Raw genomic sequence first — 6724 nt, forward strand, 5'->3', positions numbered from 1 at the left:
GTATATGTGGTAAATACTACTTTCCCACTTGGTTATAAATGCAGGAGCCAGCCATTTATTGCAGTTAAAGAGACACACCACTCCTCTGAGTCAGCATGCCTTGAAAAATACCCAACTTTATGACATGACTCATCCGTCTGAGTTTGTCATCTGCCCAGCCCACCTTTGTCATTGATGCAGTACATCTGTACAGTTATTATCTTATGTTGACTTGCCCGTGACTGAGAGGCAGTATATACATCATGTTGTGAAGCATGTCTTAATTAATTGGTGCAGCCTGATTCCGGTAGGTAAAAACTGCAATCTTGCATACCAAACATTAATTTTGACAGCATTCCTAGAAAAATAATGGCAAACTTTGCAATGGACAGACAATTGTCCATTGTTTTAAAATACTGCTACTGCAATTGTTATTTTTATACAAAGTTGGATTGTTCATTACAGTGTCACCAATAACGAGCCAAACCTCACCTATATGTCTATAGTATTTGTCATTCAAACAGATTATCAATAATCTCAAAGAAGGAAAGTAGAAAGGGAAAGGAAGGATGCATTTCAAAAGTATTGGAGCAGGTCCCTGCTAGTATTTTCTTCCTGCTTTTTCTCGCTCCTCCCACCTCTGGTTACACCAACCAAAAGCATTTCTCTGCTCATACGCTTCAGCAAGCTAGTTAGCCTTTTTAGCATGTGTGTTACACAATCGTGTCTGTAGGTCAAACCTGAATCAGCTTATCGAGAAGAAGGAGTGAGCAAGCTAGCTAGTTTCTTCAACAGCCATGGGTGTGCAAGTCAAAGTCGAATACTGGTATGTTTATTTTCCATTTATTGGATTATTCGACTTTTTTAAAAGCAGCTCCCATGCGTTTTAGGTAGCTACTGTAGCTACAGAAGCTAACAGCTCGAACCAGCCATCTTCATAGCGCAGAGTACCCACTCTTTTATTATGAAACAGGCTATGTTTTATGCTAGCTAACGTTAGTTGATAAATGTTTACCTTAGACATTGCTTGGCCATTTCCCCCCAACTACTTTAGAGTTAATTATTCATCACTAAGCTATGTTTTTGTTTTTGTCGTTGTCCTTAGCGGTGGATGAGGGTACGAGCCCCGCTATCAGGAGCTCGCGCTGGTTGTCACCGCGGAATTCACTGAAGCGGAAGTGTCGGGCTTCGTAGGAAGGCAAGGTAAGTTGGTCCTGTCCACATAGCCTACTACAGACAATACAGGTACGTATAGTGTTGGTAAGTACACTAACAATGTAAGGCATTTTGACTTCGTTACATGTTCTTTCTCACTGGACAGTTTATTAGAGAGGTATGTGTCACCATCATGCCGGGTTCGTGCAAAGGGTGAGTGACTAATGACGGTGGCAGTGATGGGAGCTCACTGCCACATGGACCCCCCTTTGCCTCCAGAACGTCCTGAATTATTTGGGGCAATGGATTCTTCAAGTCGGACACATTCCAAAGGGATGTTGGTCTACACTGATGCAATGGCATCATGCAGTTGCTGCAGATTGGATCGTGGTACACCACCACAATCAGCCTGTACCATTGACACCAGGCAGGATGAGTCCATGGACTCATGCTGCTTACGCCAAATCCTGTCTCTGCCATCAGCATAAAGCAACAGGAACCGGGATTCGTTGGACCAGGTGACGTTTTTCCACTTCTCAATTGTCCAGTGTTGGCGATCGCGTGCCCACTGGAGATGTTTCTTCTTGTGTTTAGCTGATAGGAGTGGAACCTGGTGTGGATGTCTGCTGCAACAGCCCATCATTGACAGGGATCGGTGCGCTCTAAAATGCCATTCTACACACCACTGTTGTACTGGGCCGTTATTTGTCTGTTTGTGGCCCTCCTGTTAGCTTGCACGATTCTTGATATTTTCCTTTGATCTCTGACTGGATTGTTTTGGTTTGTGGCAACATTCTGGGGAAACCCTAGACACTGTTGTCTTGAAAAGCCCAGGAGGCTGTTTCTGAGATGCTCGCTCCGATGTGTTTGGCACCGACGATCATACCACAAAGTCACTTAGGTCACTCATTTTGCCCATTCTTCTAACATCCAATCGCACATTAACTGAATGCCTCTGCCGGTCTGCCTGCTTTATATAGCTAGCCACGGCCACATGGCTCACTGTCTGTAGAAGTGAACCATTTTCTTGCACATGATGGTGTACCTAATAAACTGGCTGGTGAGTGTATGTTTCTACTATATTCTCCGACTACATTGTTTTCCTTGATTTGATGCTTTTGTTTCTGCAGGCAGTTTTGAGATTGAGATCAACGGGCAAGTAGTTTTCTCCAAGCTCGAAACAAGCGGCTTCCCATATGAAGACGACGTAAGTTGTTAACTTCTTACAAGGCTGTCATTTTAATGTCTGACAAACTGTGTGTGTCAACTGCCAATGACTACCCCCAATGACACAAGATGTCTTGTCCCCCTGCAGATCATGGACGCTATACAGAAAGCCCATGATGGCAAGCCAGTGGAGAAGATCACCAAGAGCCGCCCGCCTTGTGTCATCCTATAGATCTCCTCTCCCTCTATTCTCCAACCCTGCCCTATCCTGACAGCAGTATGCTGAAGACAGTGTGCATCCATCACTGCCACTGTCATTACTCACTTAGCCTTTGCACTAACCGGGCATGAGGGTGACACACAACTCTCTGTTGAAACTACACTAGCAGAGTTGGACTAAGACCACTGTCTTTGATTTTGTTGTGCCTTCTCTCTCCCCTCTTTCTCTGCTCCCATTGAGTGGTTCCAGGACTTATATGATTACTGTAGACCAAAGCTGAATGTTTATAGTATGATGACCCCAGTCCTGGCAGCTCCTATGTTATGGGATCAGAGAAATGGAGGAGACCGTAAGATCGAGGGGCAGACGGGTTGAGGGGAGCACCCTATTTTATTCCGAAAGCCTCATTGCCTGGCAGACAGTTACTGCCTGATTGTTCTAATTCCTCTCAAATAATACAGCACCATCATTGGCCAGACATAAACAAAGTTTTGATGAATGTAAAAGATAAATGTTATTGAGTACCAAAAGCAAGAAGGGAAGGAGCTCAATTATTTTCAGCCCTCTGTGAAAATAATTCTATCACCTAGCTCTAAGCATCATAAGCCCTGTATCCTGTACCCTACTATGATGATGAACGTGCTGCTTGAACCTGTCAATGCAATGTTTGTCAATGTATTTAATAAGATGTGTTGTAAAGTGGAGACACTTTAAACAAGGTTGAAGCTTAGACTTTTAACAGGGTTTTTTTGTATTCAGTTCTGATACTACAACTTTTATGTATCTTTAAAACTAGTGTATCAATGTCAGAACTTGGATGTAATCAGGGTTTTTTTCTTCAGTTTAGTCCATCTATAGCTAATCTGCCTGGAGCATTCCAGGCAGTGTCTTTAACAGTGAACTATATCTCTGTTTTGAACCGTTCTCTTTAGCCGAAACATGAGAAACACCGTAGTAGCCAAACCTCTTGTGAATATGCAATTGTATACTGTCACTGAATCATAGATAATGCTTTTTCATTGACTCAGTGGCTTTTATATATGATCATCTGAACTGTTAGTAGAGCTGACCTTGCAGGTAGATAAATCCTAAGTTGTTTTGAAAGCCATCTCTCACTGGTCTGTCTATCACTAACGACACCTCATCAGCCCCTGTTTATGTGCACAGTTTATTGAATATCATCTCTGAATACTGTTTTTTTCTGTTGCCCAGAGCTGTCAAGTATGATACCCATTAGGAGAACTTCTATCACAAAATAAAGTTATGGATTATTTAACTCTATAAATATTTTAGTATTGTTTTAACGTGTCATGCTCAAAACTACTTAACATTTTTTTTCTTTGTTTCACTTCTGTAATAACTACTCAACTCCATCAAAATGGAGAACATGTCAGTTCTAAAGGGCTATGTAACAACATATTGCCATATTATTAGAGTATTGGGTCATTCACAGGTCTGAACTCTCCATACAGTACATCCCCATGGCAACACAGCACCTCAGGTGTGTTACTCAAATCTCGGTAATTACTCACTTGTTGATGCTCGCATTCAGACATCGAATGCCACTGTCATGTGATCATTCTATAGGGGGAACAGCTGTAGGCTACACCCACACTGTAATGTCAACAGAGCCAGCCATGACAACTGCAGTAGGAAGAAAAAAGCCTTTGGAGCAAGAAGCATCTTGGTACGTTTCGTACATTGCGCCTGCGTTGATCAAACCCTGCTGACTGGCGAAAGTAAAGTGTGTCAGAGTTTTTCTTCCTGTATTGAATGTGTTAAGCAGGTTTGCAGTCAATTTTAATTAATTCGATTCAGGAAGTAAACTGAAATTATAATTCCACATTGAATAGATGTTCAGGGCAATTGGAATTTACATTTCAGATTTCTTTCTGAATTAACTGGTGTTCAGCTCAAAATACCAGTGCCATCAAGCTAGCTATGTACTTCTGTTAACTGAAATGTTTCCAAGTCCCTCTAGAATAGATCCTCTCAGATATGACATTTTGTGGAGGTGTTGTTCCTGCATGTTATGGTCTTGACACTACACACATGGAATCCATTACCCTGCCCAGCTATATTATTGTCTCAATACACGTTTCAATGTTTTCCTAGAACTTACCCATTACTAAAGAACGGGATAGAAACTTCAAATAACTCAGGATGATGAGCCTTTGGTGTCTCGATTGTCAATGTTTTTTGTTTTCGCAATGTTTTATTGTTTTACATGAAAAAATGGTTAACTATAATGTAGTAACTTGCCTGTTTCAGTTGATCACTGACCCAACCCTACCTGGGACCGTAAAGATGTAATCCAATATACCCTCTTAGATTTACTCGTAACTAAGGAGGCAGGTTACGACTGCTCCTATTTTCATATTGAGGTTTCTTACTCCTCCAACCTCAGTCAAAACACCTTTATGTCAGCAAAGCACAAGAAAGGAGTGAGGAGAAGAATCTGGGTCAAAAGCCATGGGTGTGGTGCAGATCAGAGTGGAGTACTGGTAGGTTTATATTCATTTATATTTGGGAGGATGCGTTTGTTTAACAAAGAGGCCGGAAACTTGAAGTCATGGAACATTTCCATTATGCAAACTATGGAAATATGGCAACTGCCATACCTTTTAACACTCAGGTTGAGTCTTTATGTTTGTTTTTATGCCGTTTTAATTATTCGTCGCAGTTTTGGTTTTCTATCACTGTTTCAGTGGCCAGTGAGGGTACGAGCCCCGCTACAAGAAACTTGTCGCTGTGGAGTTTCCTGAGGTGGAGGTGTCAGGCTTTGTAGGACGAAAAGGTCAGCTGGATAACCAATCACATTTATTTTATAAAGCCATTTTTACATCAGCAGTTGTCACAGAGTGCTATACAGAAACCCAGCCTAAAACCCCAAAAAGCAAGCAATGCAGATGCAGAAGCACAGTGGCTACAGTGAAATGTATTGTAATATATGTTGTAATATTTACCCATTCTTTTTGGTAAAATACCAGTTTTTGTGCCTGTTTTGTGTATGTGTCCATCAAGGTTAAACCTACATTTGTTTTGAAGAGAAGTGTGATGCTGTTGTTTCTGCAGGCAGTTTTGAGTTGGAGATCAACGGGGAGCTGGTCTTCTCCAAGCTGGAAACAGGTGGCTTCCCCATGGAACAGGATGTGAGTACTGGAAGCTTTCTCCTCTGAAGTTGCAGAACTGTCAACTTCAGCCAGTTTGTTTGCATCACTGAAATTGACACATGTTTTGAAATTGACACAAATGGTCTCAACAATGTATATGCCCCTTCAGGTCAGGGACCCTCTCCAGAACACCTATGATGGCAAGCAAGTGGAAAAGTGGACCAGAATTCGCCCACCTTGTGTCATCCTGTAGATCTCAATTCCCTCCATCCTCCAACAGTTATCACTCAGATCAATGCTGCTGTCTGTCACCACTCACACAGCAGAGACTCCTTTCTGTTCCTTCTCTCTCTCTGCTCCCATTGCAGTGTTCCAGGACTTTATATGATTACTGTAGACCAAAGCTGAAAGGTTTATAGTATGATGACCCCAGTCCTGGCAGCTCCTATGTTATGGGATCAGAGAGGACATGGGAAGACTGGTTGGGTGGAACTTCCTTATTCCACATCTTCTATGCCTATCTGTTTACAGCACCATCATCAGCCAGATAAACGATCAATTTGAGTTGCTGAAGCCTGTCTCGCGTTGTGTTACTGTGTATTGATCTCCCATATTGCAACTGATGCTTTGCAATTAACTTTAAGTAGAACTCATCAGTTGAGTAGATTAATTGCTAGTTATGGTAATGAAGGCCACCACCCACTGGTCTATCTGCTACACTAACGAGACATCAGCCCATGATCATCACACGCCATTTGAATTATCATTGCTGAATACTGTTAATGATTGCTGATGACAATGTTTGATACCCACTGGGAGGACTTCAATCTCAAAATAAAATGACATTGTTTGTTTTCTTCCTAATTGTTGTCATGTTCAGAACCCAGGCTTTACTGGCAACACAGGAGGAAGGAGGAGGCTGCAACCCATACAGACACTTGTTTTCACTGAGACACATTTGTACACTAGAGGGTGACGCAGGCAAAATCCTTTGCCTACAGTTTTATATTACTTGCCATACTCAACTCAGCGTTAAAAAGTCCTATTCTGTAAAGTGATATTTGTTGAATTAGTTTTCACATTTATCTGA

At 41.9% G+C, this 6724-nt stretch overlaps 2 pseudogenes; both read left to right on the plus strand.

Annotated features, from left to right (window-relative positions):
- The first annotated feature begins 636 nt into the window (after nucleotides 1-636).
- On the plus strand, nucleotides 637-3797 carry LOC118375908 (migration and invasion enhancer 1-like; annotated as a pseudogene).
- Nucleotides 3798-3922: 125 nt separating this feature from the next.
- LOC118375909 (migration and invasion enhancer 1-like) lies at nucleotides 3923-6498 on the plus strand (annotated as a pseudogene).
- The last annotated feature ends 226 nt before the right edge of the window (nucleotides 6499-6724 follow it).

Source organism: Oncorhynchus keta, chromosome 32, assembly GCF_023373465.1.
Source record: "Oncorhynchus keta strain PuntledgeMale-10-30-2019 chromosome 32, Oket_V2, whole genome shotgun sequence".
Taxonomy (NCBI): Eukaryota; Metazoa; Chordata; class Actinopteri; order Salmoniformes; family Salmonidae; genus Oncorhynchus; species Oncorhynchus keta.